The sequence below is a fragment of the Schistocerca serialis genome, chromosome 8 (genome assembly GCF_023864345.2).
Source record: "Schistocerca serialis cubense isolate TAMUIC-IGC-003099 chromosome 8, iqSchSeri2.2, whole genome shotgun sequence".
In the NCBI taxonomy this organism is placed as follows: Eukaryota; Metazoa; Arthropoda; class Insecta; order Orthoptera; family Acrididae; genus Schistocerca; species Schistocerca serialis.
In genome coordinates, this window is record NC_064645.1 from 439,068,671 (window position 1) to 439,087,641 (window position 18,971).

Sequence of the window (18,971 nt, forward strand, 5' to 3'; positions counted from 1 at the left end):
ACACACACACACAAACACACACACACAAACACACACACACAAACACACACACACAAACACACACACACAAACACACACACACAAACACACACACACAAACACACACACACAAACACACACACACAAACACACACACACAAACACACACACACAAACACACACACACAAACACACACACACAAACACACACACACAAACACACACACACAAACACACACACACAAACACACACACACAAACACACACACACACACTGCTGGCCATTAAAATTGCTACACCACGAAGGTGACGTGCTACAGACACGAAATTTAACAGACAGGAAGAAGATGCTGTGATATGCAAAATGATTAGCTTTTCAGAGCATTCACACAAGGTTGGCGCTGGTGGCAACACCTACAACGTGCTGACATGAGAAAAGTTTCCAACCAATTTCTCATACACCAAGAGCAGTTGACCGGCGTTGCCTGGTGAAACGTTGTTGTGATGCCTCGTGTAAGGAGGAGAAATGCGTACCATCGTGTTTCCGACTTTTATAAAGGTCGGATTGTAGCCTGTCGCGATTCCGGTTTATCGTATCGCCACATTGCTAGTCGCGTTGGTTGATATCCAATGACTGTTAGCAGAATATGGAAGCGGTGGGTTCATGAGCGTATTACGGAACGCTGTGCTGGTTCCCAACGGCCTCCTATCACTAGCAGTCGAGATGACAGGCATCTTATCCACATAGCTGTAACGGATCGTGAAGCCACGTCTCGATCCCTGAGTCAACAGATGGGGACGTTTGCAAAACAACCACCATCTGCACTATCAGTTCGACGACGTTTGCAGCAGCATGGACTATCAGCTCGGAGACCATGGCTACAGTTACCCTTGATGCTGCATCACAGATAGGAGCTCCTGCGATGGTGTACTCGGCGACGAACCTGGGTGCACGAATGGCAAAACGTCATTTTTTCGGATGAATCCAGGTTCTGTTTACAGCATCATGATGGTCGCATCCGTGTTTGGCGACATCGCTGTGAACGCTCATTGGAAGCGTGTATTCGTCATCGCCATACTGGCGTATCACCCGGCGTGATGGTATGGGGTACCATTGGTTACACGTCTCGGTCACCTCTTATTCGCATTGACGGCACTTTGAACAGTGGACGTTACATTTCAGATGTGTTACGACCCGTGGCTCTACCCACAATACGCCCGTTACTATTCTTGATGAACTGTGGTATCGTGTTGAAGCATGGGCAGCTGTACCCGTACACGCCATTCAAACTCTGTTTGACTCAATGCCCAGGCGTATCAAGGCCGTTATTACGGCCAGACGTGGTTGTTCTGGGTACTGATTTCCCAAGATCTATACACCCAAATTGCGTGAAATGTAATCACATGTCAGTTAGTACAACATATTTGTCCAGTGAATACCCATTTATCATCTGCATTTTTTCTTGGTGTAGCAATTTTAATGGCCAGTTGTGTATCATGATGTCCCATTTATCTTGACCACCATAAACGTTTGCCCAGATGCAAATTACAAAATTTTTCAAGTAAATGTTCTTAAGCCATCAGGGGGACATCAATCAGCATGATTGCCTTCGTTGTAGCTTTGTTTTTTACAAAGATATGAACAGCGGTATAACTTTTTTAAATGGCACCCTGTATTTTTTATTCGGTAATTGATTTTCTATCCTAAAGACATATTCAAAAATATATGACAGTGTGCCATTCACTGAAACACAACGTTATTAATTACATAACACAACATTGACGTTGACGATCCCAGCACTTAGTTCAGGTACTCAGGGTAACGGAACACATTGTGAGCGTGTGGGTGCTATTCTGTCATTTTGCGCAACGGATTAATCTGAGATGTACCCTTTACCCTGTGGCTCCTGCAAGATGCAATTTCCACCCCCTCACTACTACAGAAGTCAGACAGACGATCCTAACTTTCTAAAGAAAAATGCCTGAAAAACTTTCAGCAATAAATATCTTCTGGAGTCGTCCGCTGTAAGGAAATGACACAAAAATTCACAAAATTCCTTACGTGGGATACTTGGGTACTGGAGTAGGGCTAGTTAGTGTAAGAAAAACATGAAACTAACGAAAATTGTTATTTATTTTGAAAAAATTCTGAGAAATCACTATGGCACTTTTAGTTATGAACTGAACAAGTTATTTCCGGGTTCTTTTCGGAATGTGAGGTTACCTCTTAAGGATAGGATTAGCTAATGAAATTTCTGTACAAAGTTTAAGATTGTTATTGACTTGACAGAATGGCAGAGAGCTGCGCCTACTCAACTTGAATAATTATCCGTTGGAATGCTGCTAGGTACGGTCGAGGCTGTCGCGTGTGAAATGCAGTGAAGTGTATAGTTGTGGAGGAAATATGGGGCTCGCAAGAGCTGTAGCGCACAATACCGTAAGCTGTGATGACTGCTGCCTGCGCCGCTCGCTGCTGACAAATAAGATAACTCTCGTTCTATCTGGGATGGCCTTTGCCAATCAAACTCTCCCTACGCCTTGATGAAGTCAAGGACTCCTATTCGCCTCTTGTCTAACTATTGGCGTGGTACACCGGTCAGATAACCAGTCCACCGCGATGCCACTCAAAAATTCGCTCGCAGGCGTTTAACTATAACTCTGTCCGTTCACACCGCCGAATAAGTGTGGCAGCCAACACAGTCAACAACGCTTAATCGCAATGACTCAATATAGAGTCGCACTCCGATGCGCTCATGACAGAGGTGCTCTACCAGTGAAGTACTCAGGAGAGACTTGTACCTCGCTCTTTGAGTACACGTATGAGCGCACATGCTCTCATTACGTGTTCTCGCTCAAAGAGCGACAACGGAACGGCCCCTCTCCATGCCAGACATGAAGGGGTATATCTTTCGGTCTCTTCCATTACTCCTTCAGCTCAAGGCGTCAGGAATATCGTCTGCCAGTCAGCATTGCTCTTCTAAAACGGGAGAATGACGTTTCGTTTAAGGTGACCAATCCGGAAATCTGTAGCACCGGCGTTTGGCGTTTGCTGTCTCCCTGTGAAAACCTCTGAAACTGCGTGCTATGTTTGTAAAGAATGTGTAGGCTGGGCGCTCCCACAAAATGTGGCGGAATTTGCTTTTAAGTCGAACACGAGGTCGTTCTCCCCTTTCACTCGGGCAAACGTTGTCCGCTCCACGGGTGGTCGCCGTCTGACGTAGATAGGCTGAATCGTCCTCTGAAGGGACCGGCCTCTCAGCGTGGAGTCCACCTCTCCCGAACTAAAAGCTCCTGTGACCGTCATGTCTTGAATGTGTGCGTGTGTGTGTACGCCAGCCTCGAGTATCTCAACCCTAGTGTGCACTTGTTATTTGTGTATCGTTTACATAAATTCATACAACATTGACTTTATCTTATCGAGTTGGGTTCAAATGAAGCGTCTTGATGTGCGGAATATGATTGTGAGGGCGGAATATGTAAGCAATGAAGGTCAGGAGACCACAACGTCTTATAACATCCACGTACTGGCGTTGACAAAGGACAAATGCAAACATAAGTAAAGAGTTGTGTGAGTAGAATGTACACCAACGAAGAGAAGGTAGAACTCTCCCTACGCCTTGATGAAGTCAAGGACTCCTATTCGCCTCTTGTCCAACTATTGGCGTGGTACACCGGTCAGATAACCAGTCCACCGCGATGCCACTCAGGAGATAGAGAAGATCCAAAGAAGAGCGGCGCGTTTCGTCACAGGGTTATCTGGTAACCGTGATAGCGTTATGGAGATGTTTAATAAACTCAAGTGGCAGACTCTGCAAGAGAGGCGCTGTGCATCGCGGTGTAGCTTGCTCGCCAGGTTTCGAGAGGGTGCGTTTCTGGATGAGGTATCTAATATATTGCTTCCCCCTACTTATACCTCCCGAGGAGATCACGAATGTAAAATTAGAGAGATTAGAGCGCGCACGGAGGCTTTCAGACAGTCGTTCTTCCCGCGAACCATACGCGACTGGAACAGGAAAGGGAGGTAATGACAGTGGCACGTAAAGTGCCCTCCGCCACACACCGTTGGGTGACTTGCGGAGTATAAATGTAGATGTAGATGTAGATCTATAGGGAATGTAAGTTAGCAGAACAGTAATTGCTACACTGTTTTCTTATTAATGGGTGCATTTACTACAGTAGTTTAGTCCTTTTAAATACTGTTGTGTAGTGTAGGCATACAGTAAAGGCTGCCCTTCCTACAAACTGCATCGACATAACGTTTCTTTTATTGTTGTTGTTGAAGTTAGGCGAAATGCTACACAGGCAGCGGAACTGTACAGTGAGTGATAATCTGACAAGAACCCACCTTCCCGACGAATGTTTTCTCGTCTTGCTGCGACGCTTCAGGAAACGGGAAGTTTCAACCAAATCAACGCAATCGTCGTAACACTCGCACAGACGAAGCTGCCGAAGTTACTGTTCTCCCTTCCATTGCTATGAATCCAAATGTGTACACACGACAGCTTGAAAACGAGATTGGCATTCCTAAAACCAGTGTACATCGTATTCTTACACGTCACCGGTACCATCCTTACCATGTACACCTACATCAACAATTGCATGGGAATGATTTCCAGAATCATGTACAGTTCTGTCAGTGGGCACAGCAGCAAATCCTCAGCAACCCGAACTTCTTCTTCAATGTTCTATTTACCGATGAATGTTCCTTCTCAAAGAAAGGACAGGTAAATACAAGGTACATACATTATTGGTCCAGCGACAACCCACAAAGGCTTAGACAGGTGGAACATCAGCGTCAATGGACAGTTAACGTCTGGTGTGGGCTGCTTGGTACTACGATTATCGGCCCTTATTTCATCAATGGTAGTCTAAACGGCACAGCGTATGCCAACTTCCTCAGACGAATTCTTCCTCCTCTTCTGGATGAAGTGCCGCTAAGAATATGAATGCTTATGTGGTATCAACACGATGGATGTCCAGCACATAGTGCATTGCGTGCACGTCGTGTTCTGAACAGAATGTATCCTGCCAGATGGATTGGTCGAGGAGGAACAGTTACTTGGCCTGCTAGTTCTCCTGATTTAAATCCTCTGGACTTTTTTTCGTTTGGGATGCATTAAAGCCTTTGTCTATCGTGATACTCCAACAACTCCAGAGGACATGCAGGAACGTATTTCTTGCTTGTAATTCTCTTCTGCCGGCAACACTGGAAGCAGTAAATAATTCTTGCAGTCAACGAGTGCACGAGTGTATCGGTGTCCAGGGTCACCACTTTGAGCACCTCTGAATGTTCTGCTCCTGAGCAATGGTACAGGAGAGCCAGACTATCTTATGTTATGTTTTTACTTGGCTTTCATTTGTTTTCTGACAACTCCAAGTGGACGAGTTTGTGATCCTGGGCTCAAAGTCAATATTGTGTTATGTAATTAATAACGTTGTGTTTCGGTGAATGGTACACTGTGATACATTTTTGAATAGGTCTTTAGAAGAGGAAATGAATTACCGAATAAAAAATACAGGGTGCCATTTAAAAAAGTCATACCGTTGTTATTATCGTTGTAAAAAACAAAGTTACAACTAAGGCATTCAAGCTGATTGATGTCTCTATGACGGCTAACCAACATTTGCTTGAAACATTTGGGTAATTTGCATCTGGAGTAACAGTTATTTAGTGTGGTCAATATAAATGGTACACCCTGTATATATAAAGTGCCTTCTTTTATACGTCTTTGCATCAATTTTTCAACCAAAGAGATGTTTTACTGATATATATATATATATATGGCACGTTATGATACGTTCTGTTCTTTCTTTTTCGTGTAACATCAGTCTGAAGCATCTTCAGCCAGCAAAAAATACTAGAACTAACTATATTTTTACTGATATGTATATATTTCGTTGAAAGATTGATGCAAAGACGCATAAAACCAGGCACTTAAAAGACAGATCAAAAGAATATGCACACATTTCCATGGTGCAATAGCTTGGTGACCTTGTTATACAGACTGAACTTGAACATAATGATGACGACAGTAACCAGGGCACTGGCGGAGTCATATGCAGCTGGTCAGAAGGACCTTCTGATAGAATTAGAAAATCTGCTCCTGTAGCTGATGGAAAAATTTGAAATTCACAGTTTACTAAAAACGTATACGAAAGCATTTCGGAATCATTAATGTAACACAACGGGAATGGTCGATCTAAATTTAGATAATATAAATGGCCGTCTAATCAAGTGGTGATCACTCTCGAAATTTGGATAATATAAATGGCCGTCTAATCAAGTGGTGATCACTCTCGTCATGTTACAATTAATGAACGTAGGTTAGTTAACAGTTATTAATTTCATGCGCCAGATTCAGAGCGAAAAGGATGGAATTAAATTTACTGTGCAACTCAAAAGAAATATAGCTGCACTAATATTCTCGCCGTGTACTTTTACTTAAAGATGCAAAAAGCAGAATCAAGAAAACCGAATGAACCTCATTCTCTGACATTAGATGCAGTTACCACAAGTATACAGTACCAATGTCGTTGAAGTGTAAATGTGAATAGTAAATGCATTCAGTTGCTCAAAACACACTGACGCATCCAAACCATATAAATCGCGCAAATAAACACGCCAGCCCTGAACCCTGTACATCAGGTGTTAATTCCAAATATTGCGCGGCCTACGGTTCTCGGCCAATCAGCAGAAAGCTCATTTGCGATAGGTTCAGGGGCACACTGTGTAATGGCGGTTAGCAAACGTTTTCAGAAAAATATTTATACACTAAGTGAGAAATTAGAATCTGCGAAACACAGTTAAAGTAGTGAACGAATGAGGGCATGTGGGAGTACATTTTTAATAATTATCAGAAAAAAAATTAGATGGAAGGATATGAGGAAACAGAACATTTACATGTTGATACTACTGCAGCGACATTATTGGTGTAGATAAAGAAATTAGAATATTACGACTTGCGCTGCATTTTAGTTTAAGGATAAATCAGGTACTGAATTACTTTTGCAACCGTGATCCTGATTTTACATAGCAGCCCGTTTCGGACACCTCCGATTTCGCAGCACCTCACCTCGTTACAGGTTTCGAAGATACTGTGGCGACGACGACACGCGACGCTGGTGTTGACGATTCTGTACTGAGAATGACGTCTCCAGATCTGTTGTACAGTGGTGGAAATAAGAATAAAGGTAGCGTTCCTCCTAAAGTAATACGCAAGGGCTGAAGCATGCATGTATCGAATTTATTATGAATAGATACACATACGACATTACCAATCACGCTGGCCCCTTTCATAACACAAGTTACAAAATAAAACGTTTGCGTTTCCTAGATGGAAATTAGTATAAATGCACTCACTGTCCTGTTGTATTATTGCACTGTTAATATTTTGTCCATCGACCGTTCTTCCTAACTACCTGAAAAATTCTGTTCGGCATTCATTTAGTTAGGGTTTGTAGTTCTTGCAGCCAAATTGCCAGCCTCTCTTCTCGTATCGCTCTTTCCAGCTCACATACGTCATGATATATTCTTCCATTGCAATAAACAGGCCTTGCAAGGATACCCCAAAATCTTCCACGGGGTTCAAATCGAGACTGCGTGCAGGCCAGAGCAAGCCATCGATATCTTTACCTTAAAAATATTTTTCTGTTGTGCAGAAACCTAGACAGATGCATCATCTTGTTGTTTCGTACCATACGTCCTCATACAGTTTAATCCATTCTGTCTCTAGTATCTCAGTGTACATATTAGAGTTCACTCCAGTGTTCATCAAAGCAATGCGTGATTTGCCTTTAGTGCAGAGGGATGCCCAAATCACAACCCTTCCACCGCCAAAATTTCTGCTCACTCCTATCTGCTGCTCTGTTCTGAGATCACGCCACTATTACTGAAATCCATCTGGACTACACAAATTTAACGTCCACTCATATCTTTATCCTATTCTCAAGTCAATGACAAACGGTTTTCATCAAACTCCAGTCTGGACTGTTTACGTTTGGGTGTCAGAGCCTGTTTCTGCAGTCATTTCTCAAATTCAAGATGTTTTCATTTGACAAAACTTGCCTTACAGGCCTTGTAGGTACTACAACCTATAAATCAGCGACAAGTTGAGACGAATAACGGTTTTTGGCCCTTGCTTTGCACAAAAGTAACCGCTTCGATGCCTGAGATAATTTTCTGCTTTGCCCATATTGGTTGTTTTGTCCATATCGAGGATGAATCCAACGAAATATTAAATCACTGTACTTGACTGGTTCAACTTCTTGGCGATTTAACGATCAGAGAGTCCCATTTACTTCTACGCACCGATTTTTGTTTTTTTATCACATGATAACTATTTTCCGCGTTGTAGTGTGACAGTCGTGGTTTATGTACACAACACCCACTGTCACTAAAAGTGTCTGTTTCGTACCTGCAGGAAAGACACGTACACACACAGTAATACCGCATAGCCGACTGCCTTTATATCGAGTTCCACCCTCTACCATTTGAATCAGTATACAGTACTACTGACAGTACTACTGACATTTGTCAGTTTGTCTGCATTTGTCAGTAAATCGAATCTCATTTCCGACAAAGACTCATGCTTTTATAATGATTTACACTACCATATATCTGTTTCACCTAATGTTAAAATTCCTGTACTGTCGCAGTTTTGGTCGTGATTTTGGCGTCGTAGGACACTAGTTCCAGAGCACGCACAATTTGAAATACGCGGCGCTGACGTATTTACTGAGTATATTCGTCTATAGAATATTCTACTTCAAAGCATTTGCAGAACTGTTTCAGGTCAGTGATTGATATGACTTAGTTGCAGACTTATTCACATCAGTGTGGAGTCCTCAAACTGTTCAAACGTGATATTGTGCATACGCATTATTTCACGAGTGACCCGTCGATTACCATCCATTGCTCATGCGCAAACTGTATTAGTTCCTTCACGAATAAAAGTGCAGCTTAAAGTTCACAGTTCAGGTAACCACACTAATCACTATCTTTTCTTAGTTCACATTTATTAAGTGTACAAATTAATTTAAATATTTATCCTTGTCTTTAAACATGAAAACCAACACATCGGCCATGCCACATGGCAACAGTCAGCATTCTCTTCGTCTGTACCCTAACATTCGATTGTTTAATTTCAGCAGTCAAAAACATTCTCTCTTATAGCCAAGCTATGTACATAGAAACATTTATCTTCTGATACATGTACTGGGTGATCAAAACGTCAGTATAAATTTGAAAACTGAATAAATCATGGAATAATGTAGATAGAGAGGCACAAATTGTCACACGTGCTTGGAATGACATGGGATTTTATTAGAACCTAAAAAATACAAACGTTCAAAAAATGTCCGACAGATGGCGTTTCATCTGATCAGAATAGCAATAATTAGCGTAACAAAGTAAGAGAAAGCAAAGATGATGTTCTTTACAGGAAATGCTCAATATGTCCATCATCATTCCTCAACAATAGCTGAAGCAGAGGAATAATGTTGTGAACAGCACTGTAAAGCATGTCCGGGGTTATGGTGAGGCATTGGCGTCGGATGCTGTCTTTCAGCATCCCTAAAGATGTCAGTCGATCGCGATACACTTGCGACTTCAGGTAACCCCAAAGCCAATAATCGCACGGACTGAGGTCTGGGGGCTTGGGAGGCCAAGCATGACGAAAGTGGCGGCTGAGCACACGATCATCACAAAACGACGCGCGCAAGAGGTCTTTCACGCGTCTAGCAATACTTTGTTTTTTATTTGGTTCTAATAAATTTGTATTTGATTCTAATAAAACCCCATATCATTCCAAGCATGTGTGTCAATTTTTATCTCTCTATCTACATTATTCCGTGGTTTATTAAGTTTTCAAATTTATACTGACTTTTTGATCACCCGGTATTATTTGGGTATACTGTCATTTAATACTAAATTAACTAACTAAATAAAATGAGTAAAACAAAATAATATAGGAAAAAAATATTTATGTAGGCTCCCAAGTTTTATACTTTTACAGCAAAACCCCCGTTTGTAAGTAGGACGTCGCTTCTTGCGACTTACAAGCAACAGATGTGTTCGATTTTGGTTCAAATGGCTCTGAGCACTATGGGACTTAACATCAGAGGTCATCAGCCCCCTAGAACTTAGAACTACTTAAACCTAAGGACATCACACACATCCATGCCCGAGGCAGAATTTGAACCTGCGACCGTAGCGGTCGCGCGGTTCCAGACTGAAGCGCCTAGAACCGCTCGGCCACTCCGGCCGGCCTGTTCGATTTTGTTTATCCACTGTCAACAATATTCATGAGGGTCAGTGGTCATAATTTTTTTTTTACTTAATGTATTTTTATTTCCTCCAGGTTTGTTGAACACCGGAGAACAATTAAAAAAAAACAAACAAAGAATCTTTATCGTAGTTGTATGTTATTTGCTGTGTACCAAAACTCTGCATCGATTGATAATAGTAATTTCCATTTTCAGAGTGCAGATTCGGCTCTGTATAGCGTGAGAAGGAAAAGATAACAGAATACGTGGAGCTGGGATGACGACTGTAATACACTTCTAGTGTAGCTATCGTCAATACCGTTCATGAAACCACCTCTGAGCGCCAAAGAACTTCTATACATGGTTCAAAAACAATAAATCAATTGGGTCTCTCTTGAAGCTGTCCTCGAATAGCCAAATAATTCACTAACCTGTTGTACTACGGCCCGAAAACAACTTGCCAAACTCTCGTGTATGATAAAAATTAATTTCCGTCTCCGCTAAATTCAATATTTGCAAATCCAGAGCAACTACTTCATTAGCTTCCCAGCTTCAGTAAACATTTATTGGTATCTGGAAGCTTTGACGTTGGAATGAACAAGCCAGTCTGATAAACTTAACTTCATCCAAAATCAGACCATTAAAACGACGCATCTTTAGAAGTGCTTGTTACACGGCTACGCGGTATTTTTCCTTCGTGCTTCCTTTGTCACTGCGTTCGTTAACCATCAAAAATGTGTTGTACGGAGAGGTAGACTTTCATAGTTAAATGCCCTCAATGGTTGGTAGAAAAGACGTATCCGTATTTTAACATTTGTATTCGGTTTGAGCTGGGGTGTTTCTCTTCTGAAGTAGTATGGAGTCGTTGAACGAAGGTACTGATGACACGGACTGCTTACGCAACTAGCAGTCTCTAAATACAGTCGTTATCAAAGGAGAGAAACATTAAGACGGGAAAAGTAATTGCGGACACACCTCCATGCAGTATTATAGGACCATTACATTTAAATATATACAAGGTGAACGAGAACTCCTCCGACAGACTGTCCGAGGAGGAAGTATGGACCTAAACAAGAGGAAATGCATACCTTAAGAGCTATGAGCAGTACATCTTTACTATTGTGAAACATCTATTTTTAAGATATGTATTTTAGAGTTCATGTTTACTTGACTTTTTTGTTCTTCTGGTCTACACTAGATGTTAGTGAAAGTTTATCGTTGGAGTTCTGGTTCACCCGCTATACAAATGATTTACAAGGGCACCATCAGACCTGTTAATCAATAGGATTTTGATGAGATTTGTGTGTGTTGCAAAGGATCTGCCCAGAGTACCTGGCTGGCGGACTTTCACGCAACGGCCCCCAGTTTCCGAGAAAACCAGTGTTGTAGTTCTATGCGTGCCTCCTGTGCCAGTAGAGTTAGTCGTGGTTCGATCAAGAGGGCTTAGAGCAGCGGCTACATTTCACTGCTGCCGCTCTGGCTTAGAGGTTCAAATCCTGCCCTTGTACTTACTTAGCTTTATATTATTGATCCGTTGCGAGGGAAAACTGGTCACTTTGCGTTCAAATCTTCACAGATGAAAGAACGAGCGAAGATTCGACAAAAACACGTTCTTTAATTCTGCATCAATTTAGTGCACCTGCTTCCACAGGAATCATCAAACACGCGTAGTTCACACCGGAGCTGATCGACGAAAGAACAACCTCTTTGAATTTAAACGAGATGTGGTTTCCGGTTGTAATCTCCCGCGTCCTTCCCAATCCCATCTATTTTTAAAGTCTTCTATAAAGGTTTGAGAGGTGCGAAGATTACAATAAACATTCTAGTTTACTTAGCTTGTCATGTTGAGATGGCTCTAGTTGTTCTACTCTAGGGGTCTGATTCTTGAAGCTGAAAACCTCACATTTTAGGTCCTCACGGCTGGATTGAACTAAAATTTGAAGATAGTTGTTGCAGAATTTTTGTTTTTACGTAATTATGTTTTCTCACATTTTAGTATACCTTACAGTATTTTGATTTTTCACATTAACAAAGCCGAAATTAAATTTTTCGCACCCGAAATACAAAAATACGTCCGATCCCATCAAAGGCATGTTTACGACTCTCAGACTCTGCGGAAACAACATATTCCAAATGGTTTACAATTTTTCTTAACAAATGAATTTCTACTAGTTTCCGTTGTATTACTTTCGATTATTATTTCATAAGTGAATCCAGAAATAAACATAGTAAACAGTACTTTATTGCGTAATTAAAAATAGAAATTTTAAGTGGGACAATAGTTCGAAATCACAAATGTTTCTAAAAAAAAATTAACGGGAAATTCCAAACCAGTACTTATGGATTATAGCATCGAGACTAAAACATTTTATAAAGTAATTTATTTTCAGAAATTTTAAATTTTAGCTTGTAATATAACATACTGTGTATTAAATTATATGAAAGTTTTCAGAAAAGCAATTGAGATAATTCTGACTTGTCCAAAATTCGAAAAATAATACTGATATCGACAACTAATGTTGAGGAAAAGTAATGCTAGAGGAGGTTGTCCCGTTGCACTGTGTCGCTTCTGAAAAATCCGTGTGCCTGCAAGGCAGCACTTTTAATTAAATGTGCGCCGTGGCTGCGAATTTGTTTTTTGGGTGCTTCTACGACAAGCAACATCCGGAATACTGTTCTAGCGCAGAAAGCGATACGAGCGATAGCGATCAAGACGATTCTATAACAAGCGAAGTACATTTTTGAAGAAAGGTTGCTGGAAATGACTGATTTATTAATGAAATTTTTACGGCGAAAAAGACTATTTTTTAATAAATTTGCATGGGATATACTATTTAATGACATTCTACACGATGAATCGGACTGAGTTTGAACCCTACCTTGTAGTGTGAATCATAGCCGCTGGGCTACGCTCGCATGGTCGATCCATGACTAATACAGGTATAGTAGATGTGCATAAGACTGACATCAATATCCTCGGGAATTAGGGACCGTCGTATGGAAAGCTCCTAGGCAGATATCCAGGACACGCCCTCCTACAACGTATCTGTGACTCATCAGAATCCGTGATTACCACGTCTGACGATCCCCTTGTTAGTGGAAAACGCCGCTAGAAAACTGCAGCGAAATGTAAGAAGATCTGCAGACGATCGAGGCTTCGTGCAGGTATTGGCACTTTGTGAAGGCATTGCTAATTACGCATATAAAATGTTTTTTGGTGATTTTCTTTAGATTTCTATTTTTCTTTTGTTCATATGAGCATTTCTAATTGTAACATTCTACGGTGGCTTTTAAATGTAAAGATGTAATTGTGATTATTTCGTTTGCCAATGGATAAATATGTTTCTTGTTTTGTACCTGTGGTAAAGTTTCTAAAGTCCTCTTTTGAAATATTATTAATTGTGAAAAATGCAGTCAATAACATTTATAAAGGTTTATGTGACTTACGATAACGATATAACATCTATAGACAGGGGACAGCGATAGTGATATCGTGAGTTGAAAGGTTGTTGTGTAGTAGAGGGGATGGTGGATGTCGTGTCTGAAGCGTGTGCGGGAAAAATAGTACTGTGTTCCATGAAAAGCATAGTAATTGTATGGACAGTGATGCCGAACTATCAAATTGTTAATTCTCTTTACCACTGCGGTATGTAATGCCATCGAACTTTAAGAGCAAATAAACCGGACTGTGAAACTGCCGCTAACATTACTTTGTTGTGGCCGACACGAACTGTGCCTTTATTCGAATGAACTTTGCTGGTATTGGCTTTGGGTGGTGGAACTGTTGTATATCACATTCTATCAAGCCATGAAAGTGAAGACTAATTAACTGTGCAATATAAATGGCTTTCAGTGACGTTGTCGAAGTTTGAAATGCGAGAACAGAGTGGACATTGTCTGAGGTGTGCTTCACATACGTGAACAATTCTATGAACTGTGTATTTGTGGCTAAGACTACATGAATGTGACGAACCGTGTAATTATGGACGATAGCGTCACGGACAGTGCATAAAGTGTAAAAACGAGCGACGTCTACGTCATGTACTTTGAAAGAGAGGACATGTCAACAACGTTCGTATGCTGGCATCTTGTGGTTTGTTAATCACCACAGAGTTAATGATACAGCTGTGCCGGAACTTTATTTGCGTTTCGCCAGAGAAGATTAACCTGTTCTCATCATCGTAACCCGCCGACATCGTGCTGCCTAAGGCAACGCTTCGATGCAACAAAAAGTTAAGGGATTTCGCTGAACGCTATCCCCTGACCTAGAAACTTTCATTATCTATTAAAAGTATAAGAATTACATACTCTGTTTAATTAAATTCTTTGTTTAGTTTGTTTGCTTTCTGCTAACGAAAATAAAATTACAATCAGTGAATTAAAAGTTGTTAACAGTATTGTGTGTGATTCACGAAATTTTGTCACTTTTTCTAATTCCTTTGAAGTTTCAGAGAATACATACACAATTTTGTCGGTTCAGGTTAATTTCAGAGCAGTTTCTCGTGAATATTAGAGTTTTCAGTTCATAAACAAAGTGGTATCGTGACCAATTGAGAAGTATAACAAAGAGTGTGGTTTTCCAACTAGAATTTTGGATGACTTCACAGTTCAGATTTTGATAATTATTTTTCCTGTGGGTTGAGGTCATCACAACTTGACCCCCAGCATAAACAACTGTATCATATTGCGCATAAGTTAGTAGAAAGGCACATCATTATGTGTTTACACGATTGACGAACGATCGCTGGAAGCAATCCCATCCAAAAATCTCTAGGAGTATACGTGCAGAGCGATTTAAAATGCAACAATTGTATAAAAATAGTCGACTTAGGAAGTCGGGACTAGCATGGAAGATCAAGGTCCCTATAATGTCAATCCCTCAACACAAAAACTAGCAGAGCAATAAATGAACAATTTATTCAAGACCCCATTTATAAAACAGCTAACATAGAATCAATACGTGGCCGTCATAAAGACAATATCCAAAATGACAGATAGCTTCCTTCTCAAGCAAGCAGCAATTAGAATTACTTAATGAACAATAAATTACAATCTAAAGTAATTTAAAAAATTGGCTGAGATAAAAAAATTTGGAGCAATAACACAACCAGCACAATACTTTACACTTAATATAATTTATTGGAAAGCAAATTTAAATTTTTTTTAATTTACCTGATAGATGTTAAGTGTTTATCATTTGGGCAGTGACGCCAGGCTGCCCTGGGCAAAAGGTGACTTAACCTAAAATGCCGGAAGCAGCAGACCAGCCGTCCAAAACAACACCTAAACGCCGGGGCCCAACCGGGAGTCACTTCCCATTACACGGCACGTCACAGCTTCTGTGCACCGAAGCGGAACCTGGCGCCGCTCCCACACACCCCAGCTCTCAGAAAACTTGAACACAAACAGACCGCAGAAAACACGGCAACCACCAAGCAAACATCAATTAATATAAGTTAAGAGATCAATAAACAACAATATAAATTTAAAAAACCCAATAAGTGCTTTCTATAGACTTGAATTTTGCAGCAATATCAATGCTGAAACTTCCTGGCAAATTAAAACAGTGTGCCGGACCGAGACTCGAACTCGGAACCCTTGCCTTTCGCGGGCAAGTGCTCCACCAACTGAGCTACCCAAGCACGACTCACGCCCCGTCCTCACAGCTTTACTTCTGCCAGTAACTTGGGTAGCTCAGTGGTAGAGCACTTACCCGCGAAAGGCAAAGGTCCCGAGTTCGAGTCTCGGTCCGGCACACAGTTTTAATCTGCCAGGAAGTTTCATATCAGCGCACACTCCGCTGAAGAGTGAAAATCTCATTCTGGACATATCAATGCTGTAAAACATTTAAACTAAGACTTGTACATAAATCCAATGCTGTAAAATAGTATTAGACTTATACACTCTCATAGTTTGCCAAGCAATGTTTGCACATATGATTAAGGTTAGGTTAGGTTAGTGGTGTTTAACGTCCCGTCGACAACGAGGTCATTAGAGACGGAGCGCAAGCTCGGGTTAGGGAAGGATTGGGAAGGAAATCGGCCGTGCCCTTTCAAAGGAACCATCCCGGCATTTGCCTGAAACGATTTAGGGAAATCACGGAAAAGCTAAATCAGGATGGCTGGAGACGGGATTCAACCGTCGTCCTCCCGAATGCGAGTCCAGTGTGCTAACCACTGCGCCATATGATTAAATGGAAATAATTTCAAGGTAATATCACGTTATTCAATTGCACAACTTCATAACAAACTAGGTTTTGTGCACTTTAATTTCATTGCATAGGTCTGCAATGTAACTGCCAATTGTGTAAGCTTGGTATGCAGAAAATTACAACTAGACTATGGCCTCATATCTTCAATACCTTACAGTTACTACATCTTTTGGGGACGCTGATTTCCTTAAAGGAAGTAGTGACTGCTGGTGTCCATGCGATCACACATCTTGCCGGCTTCTCTTACTTCAACTTCTCTTACTTCAACAACATATACCTTAGGGCAATCAAGTAACAAGTGACAGTCGCTACAACGCAAATAGTTCCACGAAACGAAAGCACCAAAACCACTTACACCTTCGATGGAGAGCGTTGTTCGAAATGGTCTCGAGGGATGGGTCTTTCCGAGAAACCAGGCACCAAAGCAACGCGACGAACAGCGCCCGGAGTTGACATCAGGCAGGTGCACCACAAACTCGCGACCGTCCTGCGAGGTAGACCAGCCGCGCCGCTGCTGACCGAGCCCGCGTGTTTTGCTCCTTCGTCCCCTCAAGCACGTCCTAGCGCCTCGTAGCGAGTCCCACGACCAACTCGCCGACCGCAAATACCCGCCGCCAGATCACAACAGGGGCAAAGATCGTAGTACAGCCGGGTAATCGATAGTCGTGCCAAAGAGCTGGTGTGCCAGAAAAGGCGCACCACGGCTCAGTGACGCTGATGATAGAGTGAGATTCCTGGGAAGAATCTTCAGGAAATGTATTTCGATAGTAAAGGAGATAGTTTACAAAACGCTCCTTCTACCAATACTTGAATATTACTCGTCTGTCTAAAAAAAGAACCCCTTGAGTGGGAGGTCGCAAAAGGACAATGATGTCTACGGCATTCGACATCCCACATATTGTCTGCCACGCAACCACAATATTGGCTGCTAATTTGAACAGGGGACGGGGCAGGAGGTATCCAGTGGTGAGGCGAGCACAGCATTAGGCTACGGAGCGATTTGAACTGCTTACTCGACGAGTAACTCACAACTGTGCTACAGAGCTAGTGGTGTAGATACAAAACAGATCAATGGCAACGACAAACAAAGCAAAAATTGCATTATATCTATTACAGTTGGCGAAGTTAACGTTCATTCAGATAGGAACCCAAGGAATTTCAGTGAATGAGGAAGAAGTTGCAGAAGAAATATTTGCGTTTCTGCCAAATGACGCAATGGAATGTGTGGTGTCGTATACGCTCAACTATGTGGACAGTCTGCCTGAGGAGCACAGTGACAATACGTACTTAACAAGCGATATTGAAGCAGGGAGCCACTAATCCCGTCTCCAGGGCAACGTACTAAAGGAAAATCATTGTCCAAGGAGCGGGTACAAAACACAATTACTTACATGGAAGATCATCCGCAGCACATTAGAAAATCAATTATGAACAGACTGCAAACAAGTCCGCAGCAACCTGACTGAATAGTGCATAAGAAAAGCGACCGATATTCAAGGAAAGGCAAGGGGCACTTGCTACAAAACCTGCTGTTAGGGCGTTTCAAGCATGCTCGATACAATTTACAAGATGTGAATGGCAGTGTCCTACTGCGTTATGTACATCGAATTGCGCGCGACATATGTCACAGTGATTTCAAGGAAAGCAGAAGATGCTTGCATAATTTAGAACTGTCCTACAGAAATGGAAGACATAAGATAACGAAATTTCAAACACAGCGTCAACTTGACGACGCACAGCAAACTGTGAATCGACCGGAAAATTTGTAGATGAGATAAACAAACTAATTCTATCGCTCAGTATGGAATTTGTTTTCAACTCCGACTAATCGGGATTCGAAGAGGACATGCGTATGAATGGAATCCTGGAAATTACAGGTACCCAGAGAGCTGTACCAATATCATCTAATATCATTGCCTTAACGCATTTGCATACAATTGTGCTGACTGTTAATATAGATGGTACATGGGCTGGAAACCTATTTATTGTGCTACAAGAATTTGGGTTCCTCTGCCCCCTACGATTCTTTCTCGTGTGGGTGATCTTCCAACGGCAGCAGGGAATATTTACGTCACAGCAAGCGTGAGAAAATGTGTATGAACACTGCTTTTGGCCAATAGCTGGTCAAAATAACTTGATTTTGTTTGATTCCTGGTCTACTTATAAAAATCATACGCCTTTAGAGCGAGCCATCCCTCCCGAAAAGTGTGTGAGATTGCAGCTCATACCACCTGGAACCACAGTACAAAATTAACCTCTGGATGTTTGTTTTTTCCGTGCCTACAAAACATATTATCGCACTACCTGCAGCTACGCCTTAAAGGATAGCCAGTTTCACGATAAACTCCACGACATTCAGTTGCAACACATTCCATCAGTTCTCATCATTAGAGTAACACCAATATGATCCTGTATGCATTCTTTAAAGGGTGGTTACCTCACTGAACGTCCTGCGAGGTTTGTAACTCCCAACGAGTGTGCCTTTGATCTTAATGTTGCGAACCTTTGTGATCACTTT

General features: G+C 41.6%; 1 protein-coding gene across 2 annotated transcripts in view; it reads left to right on the forward strand.

Moving 5' to 3' along the window:
• The window catches only part of LOC126416598 (uncharacterized), a 393,195-nt gene that overhangs the window by 171,455 nt on the left and 202,769 nt on the right, over positions 1-18,971 (forward strand). The window lies entirely within an intron of this gene.